We start from the raw sequence: 12,556 nt of genomic DNA on the forward strand, positions 1-12,556 counted from the left end.
ATAATACATTTTTTGTACTAGCCACTCCCATGACCTGGCTAGATGTTACCCATCCTTTAACCTGAGTTCAGGTCCAATAGTTTCCATTAAGATTCCAGAGTCTGACTTCCAGCCAAGATGGAGGCGTAGGTGGAAACACTGTGCCTTCTTGAACAACCAAGTTCAAAAACAACAAAGTTTTAGTAATAAAAATGCAACCAAAACACAGAAAATTGAACTATATGGAAGTCCGACCACAACGAACTGTTCAGCCAGACCAGTAAGAGGGGCGGAGCCAGTGACTGGTGAAGCCGGGTTGTCCAGGAAAACTCGGCCAGACAGACCCAGGGACCCTGGCCCATGGGTGGCGGTTGGCAGATCCCAGGCGTGGGGTTGTGGTGGGCAGACCAGTGAGGGCACAAGGGGGCAGGCTGACTGCGGTCACACATTTGTGAGCAGATAAACCAGGCGAAAGAGTGAGCAGTGAGATGGATTGCGCAGGCCCCAGCTGCTTGCAGGAAGCAGCAGAGGGGACCACCACTGCCCCTCTTTGACCCCGCCCCCACATACAGCATCACAACCCAGCAACGCAGGTTGCCCCGCCCTGGTGAACACCTAGGGCTCTGCCCCTCATACATAACAGGCATGAACAGACCAAAACATCATGGCTCAAGAAGAACTCAAAGCCCCAGAGCCAATAACTCTAAGCGACCAAGAAATAGCCAACCTGCCCTGGCTGGTGTAGCTCAGTGGATTGAGCGTGGGCCTGCGAACCAGACGATCGCGGTTTGATTCCCAGTCAGGGCACATGCCTGGGTTGCAGGCTGGTTCCTTGCAGGCCAACTACCAGCAGGGGATGCACAAAAGGCAACCATACATTGATGTTTCTCTCCCTCTCTCCTTCCCCTCTAAAGATAAATAAACAAATAAAATCTTAAAAAAAAAAAAGAAAGAAATAGCCAACCTATCAGATGCACAGTTCAAAACACTGGTCATCAGGATGCTCACAGAACTAGTTGATTTTAGTCACAAATTAGAGGAACAAATGAAGGCTAAACTAATTGAAATGAAGGGAAATGCACAGAAAACCAATAGTGATGGAAAGGAAACGGGGACTCAAATCAAGGGAGTGGACCAGAAGGAAGAACAAAACATCCCACCAGAAAGGAATGAAGAAATGAGAATTCAAAAAAATGAGGAGAGGCTTAGGAACCTCCAGGACATCTTTAAACGTCCCAACATCCGGATTATAGGGGTACCAGAAGGGGGAAAGAAACAGCCACGAGTGGAAAACGTATTTGAANCAAAGGAGTTCCCAGCAGACTGTCAGCTGATTTCTCAAAAGAGACCTTACAGGCAAGAAGGGGCTGGAAAGAAGTATTCCAAGTCATGAAATCCAAAGACCTACAGCCAAGACTGCTCTATCCAGCAAAGATTTCATTTAGAATGGAAGGGCAGATAAAGTGCTTCTCAGATAAGGTCAAATTCAAGGAGTTCATCATCACCAAGCCCTTATTATATGATATGTTAAAGGGACTTATATAAGAAAAAGAAGATTAAAAATATGAACAGTGAAAGGACAGCAAGCTCACAGTTATTAACAACCACACCTAAAACAAAAGCAAACCAAGAGGACAGCTAGATCAGGAGTGGAACCATAGAAATGAAGAACACATGGAGGGTTAGCAACAGGGGAGTGGGAGGAGGAGAGGGGGGAGAAGGTACAGAGAATAAGTAGCATAGATGGTAGGTAGAAAATAGACGGGGAGGGCAAGAATAGTACGGAAAATAAAGGATCTAAAGAACTTCAGACACGTGGACATAAACTAAAGGGGGGGTATGGTCGGGGAGGGGATGTGCAGGGTGGAGGGGAGTGAAGGGAGGAAAATAGGACAACTGTAATGGCATAATCAATAAAATATATTTTAAAGATTTTATTTATTTATCTTTAGAGGGGAAGGGAAGGAGAGAAGGAGAGAAACATCAATGTGTGGTTGCCTCTCGTGCGTCTTCTGCTGGAAACTGGCCTGCAACCCAGGCATGTGCCCTGACTGGGAACTGAACTGTGATTCTCTGGTTCGCATGCCGGTGCTCAATCCACTGAGCTACACCAGCCAGGGCAATAAAATATATATTTTTAAAAAAGATTCCAGAGTCTCTCTCTTTCCACATCATCATAGCAAACATGTATTTGGTAGGTGTCAAGCTCTGGTTTAGACATTGGTGACAAAAAGTCAAATCAAACACACTCTTTTTCCCCCAAGGAATGTGTTCAATGAGGGAGACTGGCATGACCATAATAAATACTATGGCCCAAGCATTTTATTTTTTTAATATTTATTTTATTTTTTCACTCTGTATATATTTATTTTAAGATTGTTTTTATTGTATTTTTTCCATTACCATTTATCCCCTTGCCCCCTTATACCACTTCCACCTCCACCCCTCAATCCCCTGCAATCACAATGTGTTGTGTCCATGAATCCTTTTTCTTTTTGCTTGATCCCTCAAACCCCTGACCCTGCCCACCCCGAGCTGTCAGCCTTCTCTCATTCTAAGAGTCTGTGTCTATTTTGCATGTCAGTTCTGTTTGTTCATTAGATTCGACATGTGCAAAATCATACAGTATTTGTCTTTTTCTGACTGGCTTATTTCATTTAGCATAATATTCTCCAGGTCCATCCATACTATTGCAAAGAATAAAATTTTCTTTTTTATGGCTGAGAAGTATTCCATTGTGTAAATGTCCCATGGTTGTTTTATCCACCCATCTACTGATGGACACTTGGGCTGCTTTCAAATCTTCGCTATTGTAAATGACACTGCAGTGAACATAGGGGTGCTCATATTCTTTCAAATTAGTTTTTGGTTTCTTTGAATAAATTCCAGAAGTGGAATCAGTGGTTCATAAGACAGTTCCATTTTTAATGTTTTGAGGTAACACCACACTGCATTCCACAGTGGCTGCACCAACCTGCATTCCCACCAACAGTGCAAAAGTGTTCCCCGTTCTCCACATCCTTGCCAGTACTTCTTGTTGGTTGACTTATTAACGATAGCCATTCTAATGATAGCCTAGTGTGAGGTGATATCTCATTGTGGTTTTAATTTGCATTTGTCTGATGGTTAGTGACATTGAGCATCTTTTCATATGTCTATTGGCCATTTGTATGTCCTCTTTGGAGAAGTGTCTGTTGAGTTCTTTTTTTTTTTAAGGTTTTATTTCTTTCTTTCTAGAAAGAGGGAAAAGGAGGGAGAAAGCAAGGGGGAGAAACATTAATGTGTGGTTTCCTCTCATGCACCCGCAACCAGGGACCTGGCCTGCAACGCAAGCATCTGCAACCAAATGACCAGGAATTGAACCGGTAACTCTTTGATTTGCAGGTTGGCACTCAATCCATTGAACCACACCACCCAGGGCGAAGTCCTTTAAAAATTGGATTGCGTGACTTCTTAGTGTTAAGTTTTATAAGTTCTTTATAAATTGTGGGTATTAACCTCTTATCAGATGTTTCAGCAGATATGTTCTCCCATTCAGTGGGTTGTCTTTTTATTTTGCTGATGGCTTCCTTTGCTGTTCACAAACTTTTTAGTGTTATGTAGTCCCATTTGTTTATTTTTTCTTTTGTTTCCCTTGCCTGAGGAGATATATCAGATAAAATATTGCTATGATCAATATCTAAAATTTTACTGCCTATGTTTTCTTCTAAGATTCTTATGTTTTTGAGTCTAACCTTTACATCTTAAATCCATTTTTAATTTATTCTTGTGTGTGGCATAAGAAGTTGACCTAGTTTCATTTCTTGCACATATCTGTCCAATTCCCCAGTATCATTTATTGAATAAGCTATCATTAGCCCATTGTATGTACTTGCTTCCTCTGTCAAATATTGACTTTAAACGAGTGGGTTTTTTTCTGGGCTCTCTATCCTGTTCCATTGATCTATGTGTCTGTTTTTATGCCAGAACCATGCTGTTTTGATTACTATGGACTTAGAGTATAATTTGACATTAGGTAGCATGATTCCTCCAACTTTGTTCTTTCTCTAAATGGCTTTTGCTGTTTGGGGTCTTTTGTGGTTTCATATAAATTTTTGAAATATTTCTCTGAGTTCTTTGCAATGTGTCATTGGTATCTTGATAGGAATTGTGTTGAATCTATAGATTGCTTTGGGTTGTATGGACATATTAATGATGTTAATTCTTCCTACCCATGAACATAGTATATGCTTCCACATATTTGTATTTTCTTCAATATCATATAATTTTCTGAGTACAGGTATTTCTAGCCCTGGCCAGGTGGTTCGGTTGGTTAGAGCATTGTCCTAATGCACCAAGGTTGTGGGTCTGATCCCCGGTCCACAGCACGTACAAGAATCAATGAGTGAATGCATAAATAAGTGAAACATAAGTCAAAGTTTCTCTCACTCTCTCCCCAAAATCAATAAATAAAATTAAAAAATTATTCCTACATATTTTATTGTTTTTAAAGATTTCATTAATTTATTATTATTTTAAAAGATTTTATTTATTTATCTTTAGAGGGGAAGGGAAGGAGAGAGGGAGAGAAACATCAATGTATGGTTGCCTCCTGTGCATCCCTTGTTGGGAACTGGCTTGCAACCCAGTCGTGTCCTGACTGGGAATCGAACTGTGATCCTTTGGTTCATGGGCCAGTGCTCAATCCACTGAGCTACACCAGCCAGGGCTTCATTAATTTATTTTTTAGAGAGAGACAGGGAGGGAGGGAGGAAGAGAGGTAGAGAAATATTGAATTGTGGTTGTCTCTTGCACGCCCCCACCTGGGAACCTGGCCTGCAATGCAGGCACATGCACTGACTGGGAATTGAACTGGCTACGTTTTTGTTCCTAGGCCAGCACTCAATCCACTGAGCCACACCAGCCAGGGTGGTATTTTATTTTCTTTGAAGCAAATATGAATAGGATTGTTTTTATTTATTATTTATTTATTTATTTATTTCAGAGAGAGGGGGAGGAGGGAGGAAGACACCAGTCAGGGCTATTACAAATATTTTAAGTGCATTTAACATAATCCTCAAAAAACCCTATTATACCAGTAATTCTATTGTCCATCTAAGAAATGGAGCAATTGGATGCTAAGCAGATAGCCTGCTCTGTCACAGATCTAGGAAGTGCCAGAGTCTTCTTGACTCCAAAGCTGGAGTTCTTAATTATTTTCTTACAATGAATGCTTTTTGACCAAAACAGAATCAGGGCATAAAATGGGCAGTGATTAGGGAGAAGGAAAGAAAAATCCTTTGTTTCTGGGAGGAGGCAGAGGGCAGGACTAGTAAGACAAAGTTTCACGTTGTCTGTCCATCTGTATATCCTCAAAAACCCTGAACACACAAACAAGCATTATCAAGAGCATTGACTTATGAATGAAAGACAAACTTGGGCAACATTGTGCCCTCTTTTATTGGGTTTCCATAGAAGAGGTCATTGTCCATACTTTCATTTAGATGTCAAATTCACTGATGTTAATTTTTTATGCATCTGTTTCTGCTATTACACAGTTTAAGGGAAGATAGGTAAACATCTTTCTGTACGCATTAGCTCACAGGTGCAGGAAGTGATTGCTTTGGAGAGAGGACAGATAGATAAGAAGGCAGGGTGGGGCAGGATGGGGCCTGATTCTAGAGAGCTTGATGTAGAGATTTAAAGCTTATTATGTAGGCAACAGGGAGCAGGGAAGTTAGAAAGGTTTCCCGTCAATAGTACTCACACGCCATCACTCCTGGGAGCATGCCCACACCTTCCCCTTCCTCCTCTCCCCCCTCCCCCAGGTGTGCATCTCCTAAACTCTAAGGGACCTCATGAGACTTGCAACCAGGGGAGCAATGGGCAGTGGCAGTTTGTCCCAGGCTAATCCCCTGAACCTGTTCCTATGGCCTCCTTTTCTCGGACCATCCAGTGAGCTGATAGCAGTCCCACCTTGGCTCACGTCTTTCCTACAACATTTTTAGAGAGCCAAAGCAGCCTAGGCTCTCTCCTTGTTTTGAAACTGGAAAAGGTGGTGTTTGTGTTGCATGTCACTACTAGAACCAATAAGTAGAAAAAAGAATTGAATCTTTGTGGCCATTTTATTCAGATTGCCAGCCATCTGAGAAGACTGTGTGTTATGTACCCTCAAAAAACCATCTTAACATCTCATTTCAAACCAACCTTTTTATAAGGATAAGAAAGTGTAGGTAGGGAGTTTATAAAAAAAGTTAATTGGATAAGAGTTGCAGTCTAGCAGCAATTTCCCTGGTACTTCATTATCTGTTGATCAATAATTCTTTCCCTCCCTGAAACACAGTGACTCAGATACCATTTCCACTGCTTGCAGACCCAGTTGGGCAGGAAGGCTGAATTGCTTGTAGACCTCCTGGAGTCACATGGTCATATATTCCTGGAATAACAGCCTTCCACTTGCATTACACTTCAGACTATCAACTAAGGCTAAAATCTTTAACTCTTGAGATTCCCTATCAGTTTCACTGTCCCAGGCTCTACTAGATGTACTCTCGACTTTTTCCCCAAAGTAATACATGTTTATAGTTTTAAAAAGACATAGTCTTAAAAGGATTACAAGTTAAAACAGTGGTTCCCTGCTCCACTCCATGTGCCTAACCAGGTTAATATCCTCAACTCTTCTGTTTACCTGAATTTATAGCCATATTTCTTTTTTTCTTCTTTTTCAATGAGCAATAATCCTGCCTTGGATAAACCTCATTTGTTATGATACTGCTGCTGCACAAAATTGCAGCTATATTTCTAAACAATGTTCTTATAGAGTTATTTTTAAAAAATGTTTAAAAACATACATTTATTGATTTTGTTACCAGACAGCCTCCTGCTGTTCCAGAACAGTTAGTGGGGTTCTATGGCTTGCCAGCCAGAGGCATAATTTTGGAGACAAGACTTAAGTGAAGAGGAAAGTGGTGGTTTATTTAAAGGTTATGTAGTTTTGGAATGGTAGCATGTTTCTGCCTTAGGGCCCTACTCCCTTTAAAATACCCAAAGACAAACAGCCATGCCACCCTCTGCCAATTCTAGAATGCACCTGAAATCCCCTTTTCCCACCACAAAAGAACCATCCTTTACGAAATGCAGGTAGCTGCAGCAATAATCCAGGTGGTTATTAGGTAGTTCCCCATCCCACAGTTCAACTAGCTCAGACACTTTCTGTGTGGGAGGGGTGCAGGTACTTGGATCCCAATCATGTGGTCCTTGGGGAACCCACAGGTCTCAGGAGCTTAAGCTCCTTGTGCTCAACCAGGTTAGCAAGTGGAGGGTAAAGAGAGCACATGTCTTGGCACATTCCATTTTAAAAACTCAGCCCAGAAATCCCCATGCAGTGGAACACCCAGCTTTTGACCATGATATTAATGTGCATTAATATCCGCCATGTTTGCCTTTGTCCCTCTTCCAGCTGCCATTTTGCAGGGGAGCATAAGTCTGAAACCATGCATGCTCTGTACAAGCTCTCCCCTGCTGAGTCACAAATTATTTGGTTGCTGGCAGCCAAGAACGCTGGTGGGGCAGGGCTGGTTCACGCAGCTGCTGGAGCAGTCTCCCTTCTCTGGTAGGGCTCCCTTTGCTGGTAGGGCAAGTTGCTTGTAATCTTCAATTCTGCCTTAGGGTTTTTTCCTCACCCTCTGCCTTCTCTCAGCATCTGGCCTGACCTCTTTTACAATTTTTGAGAGAGAGGAAGGGAGAAAGAGAGAAACATTAGTGTGAGAATGAAACATTGATTGCTCGCCTCCCATTTGCACTCTGACTGGAAATCAAAACTCCAGTCTTTTGGTGTATGGGACAATGCTCCAACTGAGCCACAGTGGCCAGGACACAGTTACTTTTTATTGGTTGATTTTAGATATTGACTTCCCACTGTAGTGTATGAGGACTTCATTCTTCCATGGCCCATCCCCTCACTGTGAATGCTTTTTAGATCTCTCTAGGCCTAGGATATTGCCATTTTCACAACAATGTACCTTAGTGTCTGTTCTCATTTGTTGCTTAAGGGATGCAATGGAGAATCATGTCATGTTTTGGAATATTTTGGTCTTATTTCTTGTAATGCCTCTTCTCATTTTTTCTTTTCTCATCGAACCCACTAAAGTTATTCTTTTTTAAAAATTTTTTCTTCTATTTTCCATTTCTTTACTTTTTATTCTATTTTCTATGATTTTGGCTTGTAGGACAATGTTCCAACCAAATGAGCCACACCAGCCAGTGATTTTTCTTTTTGAAAGAAAGTTTTTCTTTTAATTACTCATGCTTCTAAGTGTTACAGAACATCTCTGTGCTGTTCCAGAACAGTCAGTGGGATTCTACTGCTCATCACCTAACGGCAAAATTCTGGAGACAGAGATCTGGGAAAAGGGAAAGGGGTTGTTTATTTAAAGGCTATATACTGTTGTGGAACAATGGCAGGTTTCTGCCTTAGAGCCCTGCTCCCTTCAAAATACCCAATGACTAAGAATCCTACCACCATGTCCCAGGCCAGACAGTACAGGGAAGTGCCTGGGATCTCTTCTTCCCACTCCTAAAAGTACTGTCCTTTGAGGAGCACAGATGTCTGCCACATGATCATTCAGGCAGCTTAGCTGGTTCCTGGTTGCAGTTCAGCTCTAGGCATCTGCGGAGTCTGTGTACACGTGCTGGAGTGCCATGTATCACACCCAGTGCTGCCTCCGCTATCTACATAAGAGTGGAGCTGGGAATGTTCCCGGACCATGTGGCCTCCAGTCTCAGGAACTGGAACCTGCTGCAGCAGACCAGGCTAGCCAAGGGGAGGGCAAAAGACCGAAAGTTTCCCAGCACGTTGCATTTTAAAGACCTCATGCAGATCCACGCTCAACAGAGTAACCTTTTTTTTATCAAGGTATGCCAATGTGTGTGAATTTGTGTCAGCTCCCAAGTGCCCCTAATCCTCTTCCTGATGCAATTTTGCAGAAGGGGCAGAAGTTTCCCAGACACACACAGATGCACAAGTACCTTGGCCTGAAGTGGGGCATCGAGACCCCATGACTTGTGCAGGCCCTATATAAGCTCCCTCTGGCTGGGTCAGGAACTCACCGGTTATTTATACATTCCCCTGGGGTAAAGGAAGCCTATTTTGCAGGCTGTGACTTCAAACCACCACCTCAAAGCCACCACCTGAGGGTTTCTCCCTGCAGGTGCTGGCTCTGGCACTGCTACTGGGGTCTCCTCATCTTCCCAGTGACCTGGCCTGGATCACCCTATTACAAAAGTAGTTGTCAGGAAAAATTTTCAAATGTAGTTTTGTTAATGTGGATGATTTATGGGAAAAATTATTACGCACCACAAGTTTAAGTGGGAAATGATTATCAAAAGTAGTAAATTTTATAGTACAAACCAAAGACTATTATGATTTTCAAGATTGGAATTTAAGGGTGAAACATGCTAATTAACTAGATTAATGTATTCATGACTGAGATTAATATACTTAATGTCCCTTTCATCTTCCAAATTTTCTCTTTATCAGCCTGAGAGCAATTATCTGATTAAAAACTTTATTCTAGTTGTCAACATCCACTGAGACTATTTTATCTCTTTCATCACCATAATGTATTTTTTAAAGTGGAAGAAAACATGGCACTATTGCAATGTGATATTATTGCTCAGATGATAAAATGCTGGCAATCATGATCAGATCCATCTTTATGTTGGCACAACATAGGATATTGTGTATTCTGCCAAGAAAATTTATGGGGTAGGGACAAAAGTAGGTTTTTGGTTTTTCATATGGAATATAATACAATAATTAATAATAATACAAGAACAAATTGTATTTCACATACTACTCTAAACCTACTTTTGCCCAACCCTGTATTTACTATAGTGCTTAAAAAATTAAATCCAGCCCTGGCTAGTGTGGCTCAGTGGATTGACTGCTGGCCTGGGAACCAAAGTATCATCAGTTTGATTCCCAGTCAGTGTACTGGCCTAGGTTGCCAGCCAAGTCCCCAGTAGGGGGTGTGCAAGAGGCAACCACACATTGATGTTTCTCTCCCTCTCTTTCTCCTTCCCTTCCTGTCTCTTTAAAAATAAAGAAATAAAATCTTAAAAAATAAAAAAGAAGATTAAATCCAACCTCCTGCTAAATTGTTCTCTAGATAAGAAAGAGTCAAGCAATATATAAATTTAAAAAGCATAGATAATGAATAGAAATACTATTGGTATTTGGGTCTGGGAGCTCAAAGTTCCAGAACTCCTACAAAAGCAAACAGAAGACTTTCATATTTCTTTTAAAGCTCAGATAAATGATTTTGTATTATACTGTCACATACATGAGTTGGAGAAAAAAAAGAGAAAAAAGATAAAAAAAGAGAAATCTTAAGAATATCAGATGAGTCAAACAAGGGAATACTACGGAACAAAAAGAAGGAGCTTCTACCCTTCCTGATAGCATGGGTGGAACTGGAGAGCATTATGCTAAGTGAAATAAGCTGGGCAGTGAAAGACAAATACCACATGATCTCACCTATAAGTAGAACCTAATCAATAAAACAAGCAAACAAAATATAACCAGAGACATTGATATAAAGAACAAACTGATAGTAATCGGAGGGGAGCAGAGAGGAGATAAAGGGAGGAAAGCGGGGAAGGTCATCAAGTAACATGAACAAAGCCAAAGGGGGATAGGCTTGAGGATGGGTGGTGGGGATGGGTGGGGCGAGGGGAGTGGTGAGGGAAAATGAGGACATCTGTACTTGAATAACAATAAAACAACAAAAAAGGTGCCATTAAAAAAAAAAAGGATATCGCCTTGGCTGGTATAGCTCAGTGGATTGAGTGCAAGCCTACGAACCAGACGATCACAGTTCGATTCCCATCCCAGTTAGGGCCCATACCTGGGTTGCAGGCTAGTTCCCGGCAGAGGCCAGTTCCCAGCAGAGGATGTACAAGAAGCAACCATACATTGATGTTTCTCTTCCTCTCTCCTTCCCTTCCCCTCTAAAGATAAATAAATATTTTTTTAAAAAAGGATATCAGATAAGTCAATCAGGCTCTGTTTTACAAAATTCACATCAATTCTCTTCTTAATACTGGGCGCCACTCTGCCTAACTTGATATGCTTCATTTAAACTTTCTTGATTCCATTTCCTGGCTTTTGTAAATTCGTGGTGCTATCATTTAATTTTTTTCCCTCTTTACAAGGCTCATTTTCAACAATTAAAAGGCTAAAGAATGAAAATGCCTCATTTAAAAAAAAAGAAACAGCCCTGACTGGTGTAGCTCAGTGGATTGAGCGCAGGCCTGTGAACTAATTACAAGTCAGGACACTTGCCTGGGTTGTGGGCCAGTTCCCAGCAGGGAATGCACGAGAGACAACCATACATTGATATTTCTCTCCCTCTCGCCTTCCCTTCCCCTTCTAAAGATAAATAAATAAAAAATTAAAAAAGAAACAATTCAAAGGCTAAGCAAACGTCTATTTTATCATCCTTCCTATAATCTCTCAGAGCAAAGGGTGTTAGTAGATCAAAAGTTTGAACTTGAACTAATTCCTGAATGCCTACATGTAGCAAGTCCTGTGCTAGATGTTTTATTTACATTGGAGATATTGTTACTGGGTAAGTAATTAGAGGATTACAGAGATTAAATAATTTTCTCAAAATCACACACCTAGTGGGACTTCCGCCAAGATGGAGGCATAGGTGGAAACACTGTGCCTTTTCCCACAACCAAGTTTGAACACAACAAAGGTTTGGAGAACTAGGACACACCCAAAGACCAGAAAACGGAATTATACGGAAGTCTGACAACTACGAACGGTTCAACGGGGACGGTAAGAGAGGCGGAGCCAGCAGCGGAGCTGGGTCGGGCAGCACAGATCCCCCCGACCTAGGCGCGCAGGCAGCCCGGAACCAGTCAGGGTTGGGGCAGACTGACCGAGGTCGCACATTCGCGCACAGTGAGCCGGACCATGCAGGCCCCAGGGGGCGAACCCAGTGGTGGAGGGCTGACGGCAGTGGCACACTCGTGTGCAGTGGAACTAAACGCGTGGGCCTGGTGACAGTGGTGGCTGCGGTGCCAGTGGGGGCTAAGGCGGCAGGCGGCAGACGGGAAGCCATTGTCCCTCTTTGACCCTGCCCCCACATACAACCAACGCAGCGATTTAGTTGCCCTGTTCTAGTGAACACTTTAGGGCTCTGATCCTGCTATGGAACAGGCACGAACAGCCCAAAAGATGGTGCAAGAAGAACTCAAAGTCCCAGAGCCAATAACTCTAAGCGACCAAGAAATTGCCAGCCTCTCAGAAGCACAATTCAAAACACTATTTATCAGGATGCTCACAGAACTGGTAGATTATAGTCACAAATTAGAGGAACATAGTCACAAATTAGAGGAACATATGAAGGCTAAACTAATTGAAATGAAGGGAGATGCACAGGAAACCAATAGTGATGGAAAGGAAACGGGGACTCAAATCAATGGAATGGACCAGAAGGAAGAACAAAACATCCCACCAGAAAGGAATGAAGAAATGAGAATTCAAAAAAATGAGGAGAGGCTTAGGAACCTCCAGGACATCTTTAAA

The sequence above is a fragment of the Sturnira hondurensis genome, unplaced genomic scaffold, assembly GCF_014824575.4.
Source record: "Sturnira hondurensis isolate 20B ecotype Veracruz unplaced genomic scaffold, ASM1482457v3 Scaffold0021143, whole genome shotgun sequence".
NCBI classification, from domain to species: domain Eukaryota; kingdom Metazoa; phylum Chordata; class Mammalia; order Chiroptera; family Phyllostomidae; genus Sturnira; species Sturnira hondurensis.